The following is a 13314-nucleotide window of genomic DNA, read 5'->3' as shown; positions in this document are numbered from 1 at the left end:
TACAATAATGATGCAGTGTCACATATAGTAGTATACATATACAATAATGATGCAGTGTCACATATAGTAGTATACATATACAATAATGATGCAGTGTCACATATAGTAGTATACATATACAATAATGATGCAGTGTCACATATAGTAGGGTACATATGTACAATAATGGACATCTATACAGCATACCTCCATATGCTTATTGAGACACATGAGATATCAGTAAACCTGACAGTTATACTAGGTAGAAAAACTGATTTGTGAAACTAATATCTTGTGGGAAAAACTTGCTGCAACATTGCAAATTAAACATTGTGTTATTCATAAAGATTTTTTACCCCCTCCCCTTTCATTCCGGCAGTAATTTAATGGGACAAGAAAACCAAAATGTTCCTTTCATGAGTCAAATAGAGGAAACATTTCTTTCTAAAAAATTGTTTCCAGTTTATCATGGTATTGTTTGTTTAAGAGAATACCTAGGTAGGTTACGTGCACTTGTCTGGTGCACTTTTTGTCATCTTTTTGCAAGAATGCTTTTTAAACAGTAGATTGCAGCAGTGATACTTGAATGTATAATGTTGTTAAAATCATTGTTTCAAAACTGCTGACACATAGTGCTTCAAACACGTGCACGCTCCTTAGCCTAATTACCTGCTTTTTTTTTTTTTTTTTACAAAGGATACCAAGACAACAAAATAAATTTGATAATGGCAGTGAATTGGGAATGTGTACTCTTTGTTTTTTGTCACTTTAAGCTTCATTGCAATCAGTGAAGCTATGACTATATAGTCACTATTCACTTCTCAGTGCATAGAATGAGTTTACTGGGATCTATACCGGCATCACACAAACAATCTTCAAGCTCAAAGCCTTTCGAAAAAATGAATTAAAACATAAAACAATTTTAGATTTCAAATAGCGACACAGAATCGAGCTGAGATCATTTACAGGGGCAATAAAGACTTTATGACATACTCTTTCTGCACCATGGTGTAGGTGCCTAATCCTGACCTCACATACCTGTCCCTATGCCACCGAGAACCGTGCCTACATGGGCGCCATTGGGTACCAGAAACTATGGGACGTCGAGGCAGCATCCGCTGCTTGCTAAACCGACCCCTATAAGTAAATTGGAAATGTGTTTAAAATGGTTTGCTCTATTTTAATCATGTAAGAAAATGTTTGTGTTTTTGTCCTTTTAAGTCAGAGCAGATTTGTAAAATGTAGGACAGACTCCTGTTACAATTAGAGGCCAAAACCTGAACTGTCCTGACAAAATGACCTTTTAGTAAATGTCAAGTTTGATGAATTAGGACCCTATTAAAAACACTGAAAATGGCTTTCTCACTAGAGATAACTAAATAGGGGGCGCTCTAGAACACACACAAAGGATATATATACTATTAACAGATAACACCAAAAAAGTAAATACAAGGAGAAATATCAAATATCTCCAATGGCGGTGAGAACCAAAAAAGAAAGTCAATAGTTATAAACAGTCCCAAAAAGTGATCCATACACAGGTAGGTCAGGAAAAAAACCATGGATGTATGGCGACAGCAGCAGCACTCTCCTCACATCAACCAGGGAAGACATCTAAGCAGAGAAAAAGAGAGCAAAAAAGAGGCGCTTTGTGTGTACCAATAAAACAGGTAAGATATAGACAAGCCCACAGCAGGGTACTCACATTCTGCAGGAGCACTCAGACAGTGCTATTAGGCGCCGACTGGGTACTCAACAACAACCCAGCTTGCTGATACTTCCAGCGTGTCACCAGGGACAATTCAGGAACACCCTTCTAGGACTGGAAAGGCAGACTGCCCAGGTCAGCTGCTTCAAAGGTCAGGCAGGAAATGCTGGTGGTATCCAAAGCTCCCACAATAAGCAAAGACAGTCCCAATAAATGTAGTGGGGATAGAGGTGGTGTGGTTAGTAGAAATGATCCAAACTCAAATGTAAAAAGATAAGATTTATTAAAAAGAATTTTTAAAAACTGGAACAACAGGATAGGACAAACACATCCCTCCTATTAACATTAAGAGGCTTGCGATTGGCGGGGGAAGCGCTGGAGCGGCTTTCAAGATTAAAAGGTATTTTAGCAAAACGGGTGAAATGTAAAGTTTGCTGAATGAAAGTGCCCCTGTTTTTAATAGGGTTTTTAAAAAGCGGGCACTGATTCATTAAACTTGACGTTCACTTTAATTTGGTGCCAGTACAAAGGTTTCTGCTTTCCATAAGACACATACATCCTTAAAGTGAAGTTACCACGCTATGAAACTGTCATAATATTTGTTGCCCAAAACGAATATGAATTTCATTCATCATTTTTTTTAACCCCTTAATGACAACTGACGTACCAGGTATGTCCTGCAAAAACTAGCAGTTAGTGACAATGGACGTACCTGGTACGTCAGTTGTTTAAGAGAGTGCTGGAAGCGATCGCAATTGCTTCCAGCAGCTCTCAGGGTATTGCAGTGATGCCTCGATATGGAGGCATCCTGCAATACCTTTTAACAAGCCTCCGATGCAGAGAGAGCCACTCTGTGGCCCTCTCTGCACCGGTATCAATGGTGCAGTGTTCCGGGGGGAAGGGAAGCAAAGAGGCGGCAGCGTGCGGGCGCGCGCGCGTGCTCGTGGGGGCCGCGCGCGTGCACGTGGGGCGCGCGCGCGCATATTAGCCACTGACACCAATGAAAAAAAAAAAAGTTCAAAACATAAAAAAATAATAATATATATATATAAAAGGATCTGGGGGGGGGTTGGGGGTATTGAGGGGGGGCTGCTACACTACAGAAAAGTTTATAAATATTTTTGGGGGCAAAATTTATAAATATTTTTGGGGGCAAATTGGGTACTGGCAGACAGCTGCCAGTACCCAAGATGGCGGCAATTAAGTAGCAGGGAGGGTTATAGAGCTGTTTGGTGGGGGATCAGGGAGGTTGCGGGCTAAGGCAGGGCTCCATTACAGCAGAATACATATTTTTAAAAAATAAAATAAAAAAAACTCCTTTTATTTAGTACTGGCAGACTTTCTGCCAGTACTTAAGATGGCGGGGACAATTGTGGGGTGGGGGAGGGAAGAGAGCTTTTTGGGAGGGATCAGGGGGTGGGATGTGTCAGGTGGGAGGCTGATCTCTACACTAAAGCTAAAATTAACCCTGCCAGCGCCCTACAAGCTACCTAATTAACTCCTTCACTGCTGGGCATAATTCACGTGTTGTGCGCAGCAGCATTTAGCGGCCTTCTAATTAACAAAAAGCAACGCCAAAGCCATATATGTCTGCTATTTCTGAACAAAGGGGATCCCAGAGAAGCTTTTACAACCATTTGTGCCATAATTGCACAAACTGTTTGTAAATAATTTCAGTGAGAAACCTAAAATTGTGAAAAATTTAAAGGTTTTTTTTATTTGCTCGCATTTGGCGGTGAAATGGTGGCATGAAATATACCAAAATTGGCCTAGATCAATACTTGGAGTTGTCTACTACACTAAACTAAAGCTAAAATTAACCCTACAAGCTCCCTACATGCTCCCTAATTAACCCCTTCACTGCTGGGCATAAAACACGTGTGGTGCGCAGCGGCATTTAGCGGCCTTCTAATTACCAAAAAGCAACCCCAAAGCCATATAAGTCTGCTATTTCTGAACAAAGGCGATCCCAGAGAAGCATTTACAACCATTTGTGCCATAATTGCAGAAGCTGTTTGTAAATAATTTCAGTGGGAAACCTAAAGTTTGTGACAAAATGTGTGAAAAAGTGAACATTTTTTTTAATTTGATCGCATTTGGCGGTGAAACGGTGGCATGAAATATACCAAAATGGGCCTAGATCAATACTTTGGGATGTCTTCTAAATAAAATATATACATGTCAAGGGATATTCAGGGTTCCCTGAAAGATATCAGTGTCCCAATGTAACTAGCGCTAATTTTGAAAAAAAAGTGGTTTGGAAATAGCGAAGTGCTACTTGTATTTATGGCCCTATAACTTGCAAAAAAAGCAAAGAACATGTAAACATTGGGTATTTCTAAACTCAGGACAATATTTAGAAAACTATTTAGCATGGGCGTTTTTTGGTGGTTGTAGATGTGTAACAGATTTTGGGGGTCAAAGTTAGAAAAAGTGTGTTTTTTCAATTTTTTCCTCATATTTTATAAAAATTTTTATAGTAAATTATAAGATATAATGAAAATAATGGTATCTTTAGAAAGTCCATTTAATGGCGAGAAAAACGGTATATAATATGTGTGGGTACAGTAAATGAGTAAGAGGAACATTACAGCTGAACACAAACACCGCAGAAATGTAAAAATAGCCATTGTCATTAAGGGTAAGAAAATTGAAAAATGGTCCGGTCATTAAGGGGTTAATTATCAGTCTAAGTTATCACTGTTTGTACTCACTTTTTCTTTGTTGGCAAATTCAACCTGTTTTTTGTTTTTTTTCTGGGTTGGTCATGTTTTTTTAAGAGCCTATTGAAAATCTGTCCGCTAGGCGGCCTTCAATCAACGTCATCCGCCTCCCTGATGATGAGTGCATGTGCTAAGATTTATTTCTTCAGCTCGGAAGCCGCGTGCGCTCCCGTTTCGTGCATGCCTAGTAGTAATATTATGGAATTCCAATAGTACATAATACGCTTGCTACAGACGCATGTGCATTGGAAAAATGAGTAGCCGATTATCGCATGCGCAGTAGGGAGTCAATCGCCGATTCGCACATGCGCAGTTGATCGGAGGATCGTGATCACGCTTTTGAGACACGTATAGAGCGGGTGGGACCGCTCTTTACGTCACTAACTAGAAAATAAGGAAATAGCGGTTGGGAGGAGTCACGATCCCAATGGTAGGGAATTATAAATGTTTTATTTCAGAAATATAGAACAATTTTGGGGGGAAAAGTTAGTGATTAGGTTAAGTATAGAAATATTAATTAGTGTATTAACATGTTCAAACTTTACCTTCACTTTAACAAATGGCAGCTTGTCATCTATCTCTCTGCAGCTCCCTCCTCTGTGTCAACCTTTCCTGACCCTGAAGTCTACAAGAAAAACCCAATAACTTCTTAGAAATCCAGAGATAATCTTAAAATTGTCAACATTTTGACAGTTTTCATATAGTGTTTTTTTTTAACTCCTGCTTGAGGTTGAAAGACTGAAAAAATAAAGCTTATTGACCTACGACTCAGCGTGTTCATTGATACACAGTAATTAGTGGCTGTACTTAATGAATGCTTTACATTTTTGTAATGTTCATTAGAGCAGGAATAATACAGTAAAACACAATTATGTTACAGATCATATAATAATACAGATCATACAGATCATACAGATCATATAATAATACAGATCATACAGATCATATAATAATACAGATCATATAATAATACAGATCATATAATAATACAGATCATACAGATCATACAGATCATACAGATCATATAATAATACAGATCATACAGATCATATAATAATACAGATCATATAATAATACAGATCATACAGATCATATAATAATACAGATCATATAATAATACAGATCATATAATAATACAGATCATACAGATCATATAATAATACAGATCATATAATAATACAGATCATATAATAATACAGATCATACAGATCATACAGATCATATAATAATACAGATCATACAGATCATATAATAATACAGATCATATAATAATACAGATCATATAATAATACAGATCATACAGATCATATAATAATACAGATCATACAGATCATACAGATCATATAATAATACAGATCATACAGAAGAATAAAGATTCCTTTAAGTGACGTCATCCAAGATGGCGTCCCTTCAATTCCTATTGGCTGACAGAATTCTATCAGCCAATTGGAATTAAGGTAGGAAAAATCCTATTGGCTGATCCAATCAGCCAATAGGATTGAGCTTGCATTCTATTAGCTGTTCCAATCAGCCAATAGAATGCGAGCTCAATCCTATTGGCTGATTGGATCAGCCAATAGGATTGAACTTCAATCCTATTGGCTGATTGCATCAGCCAATAGGATTTTTCCTACCTTAATTCCGATTGGCTGATAGAATTCTATCAGCCAATCGAAATTGAAGGGACGCCATCTTGGATAACGTCACTTAAAGGAACCTTCATTCTTCAGTTGCCGTCGTCAGAAGAGGATGCTCCACGTAGGATGTCTTGAATATGGAGTCGCTCAGCGCCAGATGGATGAAGATAGAAGATGCCGCCTGGATGAAGACTTCTGCCCGTCTGGAGGACCACTTCTGCCCGTCTGGAGGACCACTTCTACCGGCTTCGTTGAGGACTTCGGCCCGGTTGGGTGAAGACTTCTCAAGGTAGGGTCATCTTCAAGGGGTTAGTGTTAGGTTTTTTTTAATGGGGGATTGGGTGGGTTTTAGAGTAGGGTTGGTTGTGTGGGTGGTGGGTTTTAATGTTGGGGGGTTGTAATTTTTTTTTACAGGTAAAAGAGCTGATTACTTTGCCCTTTTTAGTGTAGGGTAGGGCTTTTTTTATTTTGGGGGGGCTTTTTTATTTTGTTAGGGGGATTAGATTAGGTGTAATTAGTTTAAAAATCTTGTACTTTGTTTATTAATTTCAGTAATTTAGTGTGTTTTTTTTGTACTTTAGATAATTTTTTTAATTTTATTTAATTGTAATTAGTTTAGGGAATTTATTTAATTATAGTGCAGTGTTAGGTGTAATTGTAACTTAGGTTAGGTTTTATTTTACAAGTCAATTTGTATTTATTTTAACTAGGAAGTTATTAAATAGTTAATAACTATTTAATAACTATTCTACGTAGTTAAAATAAATACAAACTTGCCTGTAAAATAAAAATAAAACCTAAAATAGATACAATGTAACTATTGGTTATATTGTAGCGAGCTAAGGGTTTATTTTACAGGTAAGTATTTAGTTTTAAATAGGAATAATTTATTTAATGCTAGGAATATTTATTTAGATGTATTTAAATTATATTGAAGTTAGGGGGCGTTAGGGTAAGACTTAGGTTTAGTGGTTAATAAATTTAATATAGTGGCGGCAACGTTGGGGGTGGCAGATTAGGGGTTAATAAGTATAATGCAGGTGGCGGTGGGCTCCGGGAGCGGCGGTTTAGGGGTTAATACGTTTATTTAGTTGCGGTGGGCTGCGACGGGGTCTGGGAGTGGCGGGATAGGGGTTAATAACTTTTATTTAGGTGTAGGGACGGCAGATTAGGGGTTAATTAGTATAATGTAGGTGGCGGCGGTGTAGGGGGTGCAGATTAGGGGTTTTTAGACTCAGGGTACATGTTAGGGTGTTAGGTGTAAACATTCCCACACGAGCTTTCGCTGCTTTCAGACTCCCATTGATTCCTATGGCATCCGCCGCCTCCAGGGCGGCGGATTGAAAACCAGGTACTCTGGGCCGGAATAGTGGCGAGCGTATCTGGTAGTAGTTTGATAACTTACAAAAGTAGTCAGATTGTAGACATCTGTAGTGACGTAAGCATCGATCTGTGTCGGACTGAGTCCGGCGGATCGTATGTTACGTCACAGAGTTCTACTTTTGCTGGTTTGTAGGGTTTGATAACTAAGGCGAATCAGACTTGCCACAAATACGCTGCGGAATTCCAGCGTATTTGCAGTTGACGGCTTGATAAATAGATGCCATGGTATCATTCTAACATTTATAATCAGGTATTGTAATTTGTGCACTAAAGTAGGTTCAGTAGAGAAAATAACTGTTTAATTATATTGGGGAGAACAAAGTGTTTAATTGTGTTTAAACAAGGTAGATAGTAATATATATATATAAAGTATGTACAAATATGTTTGCTATTAAAATAAAAAAAAGTATAGATCACATTTTAGTTTTACAGATTTTAATATTAAAGTGCCAGTCTACTTTATTACCCATTCCCTAGTTTTGCATAACCAACACTGTTATATTAATATACTTTTTACCTCTGTGATTACCCTGTATCTAAGCCTCTGCAGACTGCCCCTTATCTCAGTTATATTAATATACTTTTTACATCTGTGATTACCCTGTATCTAAGCTTCTGCAGACTGCCCCTTATCTCAGTTATATTAATATACTTTTTACCTCTGTGATTACCCTGTATCTAAGCCTCTGCAGACTGCTCCTTATCTCAGTTATATTAATATACTTTTTACTTCTGATTACCCGGTATCTAAGCCTCTGCAGACTGCTCCTTATCTCAGTTACATTAATATACTTTTTACCTCTGTGATTATCTTGTATCTAAGCCTCTGCAGACTGCTCCTTATCTCAGTTATATTAATATACTTTTTACCTCTGTGATTACCCTGTATCTAAGCCTCTGCAGACTGCACCTTATCTCAGTTATAGTAATATACTTTTTTCTCCGTGATTACCTTGTAGCTAAGCCTCTGCAGACTGCCCCCTTATCACAGTTATTTTGCCAATCAGTGCTAACTCATAACTAACTCCACTGTAATGAGCATGTTATCTATATGGCACGCATGAACTAGTACTATCTAGCTTTTAAAAATTGTAAGAAAACAGTGAGATAAGAGGCAGCCTTCAAGGGATTAGAAATTAGCATATGAGCCTACCTATGTTTAGCTTTCAGCAAAGAATACCAAGAGAACAAAGCAAATTTGATGATAAACGTAAATTAGAAAATTGTTTAAAATTATATGCCCTGCCTGAAAAATGAAAGTTTGTTTTGGATTAGACCGTCCCTTTAATTATCACAAATGCTAAAAGTGAGCTTTTTGTTGGTTTAGACCACATTTGAGAATGCAATAAGAACAAATGCAGGAATATTATTCGGTTTAGATTTAGCAGGTGGGCATGAAGCTGTCTGGGTGGTGCAGTTTCCTTTGCAACCTTTGATGCCATGCTGTGAGTTGGGAGAGTTTGCTGGTTTGATTTCAGCTGAGCGGCTTCAGATAGATTAGTGTATCCCCCAGAATCCTCAGCAACACTCATCCGTGCCTTAATCTGTGTCAATAGACTAAGGGGATTGTAGAAATCTGTGCCAAACTCCGTGAAGAGCTTTCTATTCTTTTGTACGCTGGAAGCACTGAGCAATCCACTCCCAAGCCTGTCCAATTCTCTCCACTGCTGCTAATGCATTGTGCACTGACTACAGACAAAATAGCAGTAAATAAAGCAAAATAAAAACTTGATTTGTTCTTTTTTTTTTCTTTTATTTAATTGGTGATATTGCCTGCAACTTGCATAGTGGTATTCAGCTGTTAATCTGTATAATAGATTTATCTGTATAATAAACGTACTGTGTCTGGTATAACTTGCTAGCAGTATCAGTTGGGACTGACTGTGTGTGGTATAACTTGCTAGCAGTATCAGTTGGGACTGACTGTGTCTGGTATAACTTGCCAGCAGTATCAGTTGGGACTGACTGTGTCTGGTATAACTTGCCAGCAGTATCAGTTGGGACTGACTGTGTCTGGTATAACTTGCTAGCAGTATCAGTTGGGACTGACTGTGTGTGGTATAACTTGCCTGCAGTATCAGTTGGGAATGACTGTGTCTGGTATAACTTGCCAGCAGTATCAGTTGGGACTGACTGTGTCTGGTATAACTTGCCAGCAGTATCAGTTGGGACTGACTGTGTCTGGTATAACTTGCCAGCAGTATCCGTTGGGACTGACTGTGTCTGGTATAACTTGCCAGCAGTATCAGTTGGGACTGACTGTGTCTGGTATAACTTGCCAGCAGTATCAGTTGGGACTGACTGTGTCTGGTATAATTGCCAGCAGTATCAGTTGGGACTGACTGTGTGTGGTATAAGTTGCCAGCAGTATCAGTTGGGACTGACTGTGTCTGGTATAACTTGCCAGCAGTATCAGTTGGGACTGACTGTGTCTGGTATAACTTGCCAGCAGTATCAGTTGGGACTGACTGTGTCTGGTATAACTTGCCAGCAGTATCAGTTGGGACTGACTGTGTCTGGTATAACTTGCATAGTGGTATTCAGCTGTTTATCTGTATAATAAACTGACTGTGTCTGGTATAACTTGAATAGTGGTATTCAGCTGTTTATCTGTATAATAAACTGACTGTGTCTGGTATAACTTGCATAGTGGTATTCAGCTGTTTGTCTGTATAATAAACTGACTGTGTGTGGTATAACTTGCCATCAGTATCAGTTGGGACTGACTGTGTGTGGTATAACTTGCCAGCAGTATCAGTTGGGACTTACTGTGTGTGGTATAACTTGCCAGCAGTATCAGTTGGAACTGACTGTGTGTGGTATAACTTGCCAGCAGTATCAGTTGGGACTGACTGTGTCTGGTATAACTTGCTAGCAGTATCAGTTGGGACTGACTGTGTCTGGTATAACTTGCTAGCAGTATCAGTTGGGACTGACTGTGTGTGGTATAACTTGCCAGCAGTATCAGTTGGGAATGACTGTGTCTGGTATAACTTGCCAGCAGTATCAGTTGGGACTGACTGTGTCTGGTATAACTTGCCAGCAGTATCAGTTGGGACTGACTGTGTCTGGTATAACTTGCCAGCAGTATCAGTTGGGACTGACTGTGTCTGGTATAACTTGCTAGCAGTATCAGTTGGGACTGACTGTGTGTGGTATAACTTGCCAGCAGTATCAGTTGGGAATGACTGTGTCTGGTATAACTTGCCAGCAGTATCAGTTGGGACTGACTGTGTCTGGTATAACTTGCCAGCAGTATCAGTTGGGACTGACTGTGTCTGGTATAACTTGCCAGCAGTATCAGTTGGGACTGACTGTGTCTGGTATAATTGCCAGCAGTATCAGTTGGGACTGACTGTGTGTGGTATAAGTTGCCAGCAGTATCAGTTGGGACTGACTGTGTCTGGTATAACTTGCCAGCAGTATCAGTTGGGACTGACTGTGTCTGGTATAACTTGCCAGCAGTATCAGTTGGGACTGACTGTGTCTGGTATAACTTGCCAGCAGTATCAGTTGGGACTGACTGTGTCTGGTATAACTTGCATAGTGGTATTCAGCTGTTTATCTGTATAATAAACTGACTGTGTCTGGTATAACTTGAATAGTGGTATTCAGCTGTTTATCTGTATAATAAACTGACTGTGTCTGGTATAACTTGCATAGTGGTATTCAGCTGTTTGTCTGTATAATAAACTGACTGTGTGTGGTAAAACTTGCTAGCAGTATCAGTTGGGACTGACTGTGTGTGGTATATGTTGCCAACAGTATCAGTTGGGACTGACTGTGTCTGGTATAGCTTGCCAGCAGTATCAGTTGGAACTGACTGTGTGTGGTATAACTTGCCAGCAGTATCAGTTGGGACTGACTGTGTGTGGTATAACTTGCCAGCAGTATCAGTTGGGACTGACTGTGTGTGGTATAACTTGCCAGCAGTATCAGTTGGGATTGACTGTGTCTGGTATAACTTGCCAGCAGTATCAGTTGGGACTGACTGTGTGTGGTATAACTTGCCAGCAGTATCAGTTGGGACTGACTGTGTCTGGTATAACTTGCTAGCAGTATCAGTTGGGACTGACTGTGTGTGGTATAACTTGCCAGCAGTATCAGTTGGGACTGACTGTGTCTGGTATAACTTGCCAGCAGTATCAGTTGGAACTGACTGTGTCTGGTATAACTTGCAAGCAGTATCAGTTGGGACTGACTGTGTCTGGTATAACTTGCCAGCAGTATCAGTTGGGACTGACTGTGTCTGGTATAACTTGCCAGCAGTATCAGTTGGGACTGACTGTGTGTGGTATAACTTGCCAGCAGTATCAGTTGGGACTGACTGTGTGGTATAACTTGCCAGCAGTATCAGTTGGGACTGACTGTGTCTGGTATAACTTGCCAGCAGTATCAGTTGGGACTGACTGTGTGTGGTATAACTTGCTAGCAGTATCAGTTGGGACTGACTGTGTGTGGCATAACTTGCCAGCAGTATCAGTTGGGACTGACTGTGTGTGTTATAACTTGCCAGCAGTATCCGTTGGGACTGAGTGTGTCTGGTATAACTTGCCAGCAGTATCAGTTGGGACTGACTGTGTCTGGTATAACTTGCCAGCAGTATCAGTTGGGACTGACTGTGTGTGGTATAACTTGCCAGCAGTATCAGTTGGGACTGACTGTGTGTGGTATAACTTGCCAGCAGTATCAGTTGGGACTGACTGTGTGTGGTATAACTTGCCAGCAGTATCAGTTGGGACTGACTGTGTCTGGTATAACTTGCCAGCAGTATCAGTTGGGACTGACTGTGTCTTGTATAACTTGCCAGCAGTATCAGTTGGGACTTACTGTGTGTGGTATAACTTGCCAGCAGTATCAGTTGGGACTGAATGTGTGTGGTATAACTTGCCAGCAGTATCAGTTGGGACTGACTGTGTGTGGTAAAACTTGCCAGCAGTATCAGTTGGGACTGACTGTGTGTGGTATAACTTGCTAGCAGTATCAGTTGGGACTGACTGTGTGTGGTATAACTTGCCAGCAGTATCAGTTGGGACTGACTGTGTGTGGTATAACTTGCCAGCAGTATCAGTTGGGACTGACTGTGTGTGGTAAAACTTGCTAGCAGTATCAGTTGGGACTGACTGTGTGTGGTATAACTTGCCAGCAGTATCAGTTGGGACTGACTGTGTGTGGTATAACTTGACAGCAGTATCAGTTGGAACTGTCTGTGTGTGGTATAACTTGCCAGCAGTATCAGTTGGGACTTACTGTGTGTGGTATAACTTGCCAGCAGTATCAGTTGGAACTGACTGTGTGTGGTATAACTTGCCAGCTGTATCAGTTGGGACTGACTGTGTCTGGTATAACTTGCCAGCAGTATCAGTTGGGACTGACTGTGTGTGGTAAAACTTGCCAGCAGTATCAGTTGGGACTGACTGTGTGTGGTATAACTTGCCAGCAGTATCAGTTGGGACTGACTGTGTCTGGTATAACTTGCCAGCAGTATCAGTTGGAACTGACTGTGTCTGGTATAACTTGCCAGCAGTATCAGTTGGGACTGACTGTGTGTGGTATAACTTGCCAGCAGTATCAGTTGGGACTGACTGTGTGTGGTATAACTTGCCAGCAGTATCAGTTGGGACTGACTGTGTCTGGTATAACTTGCTAGCAGTATCAGTTGGGACTGACTGTGTGTGGTATAACTTGCTAGCAGTATCAGTTGGGACTGACTGTGTGTGGTATAACTTGCCAGCAGTATCAGTTGGGACTTACTGTGTGTGGTAAAACTTGCCAGCAGTATCAGTTGGGACTGACTGTGTGTGGTATAACTTGCCAGCAGTATCAGTTGGGACTGACTGTGTCTGGTATAACTTGCCAGCAGTATCAGTTGGGACTGACTGTG

This window comes from Bombina bombina, chromosome 8, assembly GCF_027579735.1.
Source record: "Bombina bombina isolate aBomBom1 chromosome 8, aBomBom1.pri, whole genome shotgun sequence".
Classification (NCBI taxonomy): Eukaryota; Metazoa; Chordata; class Amphibia; order Anura; family Bombinatoridae; genus Bombina; species Bombina bombina.
This window is presented reverse-complemented; position numbering follows the sequence as displayed.